The sequence below is a fragment of the Hemicordylus capensis genome, chromosome 2 (assembly GCF_027244095.1).
Source record: "Hemicordylus capensis ecotype Gifberg chromosome 2, rHemCap1.1.pri, whole genome shotgun sequence".
Lineage (NCBI taxonomy): Eukaryota > Metazoa > Chordata > Lepidosauria > Squamata > Cordylidae > Hemicordylus > Hemicordylus capensis.
This window is the reverse complement of record NC_069658.1, coordinates 208387495-208389241: the sequence shown is the minus strand read 5'-3', so window position 1 is coordinate 208389241 and position 1747 is coordinate 208387495.

The following is a 1747-nucleotide window of genomic DNA, read 5'->3' as shown; positions in this document are numbered from 1 at the left end:
AATAAAGGTTAGAGATCCAAAGTACATAGTACTGGGCATATATGCCCCCAATGAGGCAAAAGCAGAATTCTATAGAAAATTGGAAAAGCAATTAACAGAGATAGATAGGCAACAGATTATATTAATGGGAGACTTTAATGGAATTGTCTCAACGTAGGCTGATAGAGATACAACAGATTTGAGGGGAAATGATGGGAAATCACCAAGAGTTTTCTTTCAATATGGCTGAGCACTTTGGTTTACATGGCATATGGAGAATCAAAACTTCGATGCAAGGGAGTATATTTACTTTTTAGATAGACATAAAACGCATATGAGAATAGATGTTTTGGGCCAAATGCAGATGTGTTGATAACAATTCGTTATATGAATTACTGGGGAGAGAATGTTTAGCCTATAGGCAAGATTCTGGTTATTAACAACACTTGTTCCAAGGATGAGATGGAAGTCCTCATTGTGTGTGTTTGTACTATTTGTGTTTGTCTTTTGATGTTGTGAAAATTGAATAAAAAGTATATGCAAAAAAGAGAGAGAGAGACAAGCTGGTGGTAACTGGAGACGAACCTCCTCATATGACCTTAATTAGAAAAAAGACGACTGAGAAAGGTTTAGAAAAAAGACGACTGAGGGGAGACATGATAGAGGTCTATAAAATCATGCATTGGGTGGAGAACGTGGACAGAGAGAAACTCTTCTCCCTCTCCCATAACACTAGAGCCAGGGGTCATCCCATGAAATGGATTGCCGGGAAATCTAGGACCAGCAAACGGAAGTCCTTTTTCACACAACGCATCATCCACTTGTGGAATTCTCTGCCACAAGATGTGGTGACAGCCAACAACCTGGATGGGTTTAAAAGGGGTTTGGAGAACTTCATGGAGGAGAGGTCTATCAACGGCTACTAGTCGGAGGGCTACAGGCCACCTCCCGCCTCAAAGGCCGGACGCCTCTAAATACCAGTTGCAGGGGAGTCACAGCAGGAGAGAGGGCAGGCACACACCTCTTGCCTGTGGGCTTCACAGAGGCGTCTGGTGGGCCACTGTGTGAAACGGGATGCTGGACGAGATGGGCCTCCTCGGGCCTGATCCAGCAGGGCTGTTCCTATTTTCTTAATCTCCAAGCAAAAGCCATTGCAGCTGGGGATTCTGGGGATTGTAGTCGAGCACATCTGGGAATCCCTGTTCGAGGAGACCCTGGTGCCCAGCAGCAGTCCTGATAGCTGTAAGAGGTGCTTGGACAGATTTCTGGAGGGCAGGCCCATCAATGGCCCCCAGTCTGCTGGCTGTGGGCCCCCTCTAGCCTCAGAGGAAGGATGCCTCTCAGTCCCAGTCCCAGTTGCAGCAGCAGGAGAGGGGCCCTGCTGCACACACCTCTTTTGCTGCCCAGGGGCATCTGGTGGGCCATTGTGGGGAAACAGGCTGCTGGGCTGGATGGGCCTCCTTGGGCCTGATCCGGCGGCAGGGCTCTCCTTAGGCTCTCATGTTCTCCAGCCACCCACCACCACATCTCTGCTTCCAAGGAGCCTGTTCAGCCGCTCTCCCTCCCCAGAGATATCCCCCCCCTAAAGAATAAATATGCATATATTTGTTTTACATAACCCTTCCCTCCTCCCCCTGCACGAAGAGCCCTCCCGGGCTCCTCCAATCAGCGGCCGCCTCCCATCCTCAGTGAATGACACCCGCCCCCGCTCTTCCCTCCCACCCCCCCGCCTTGCTGTTGTATGAACACGCGGTCACGTGGCTCCCCT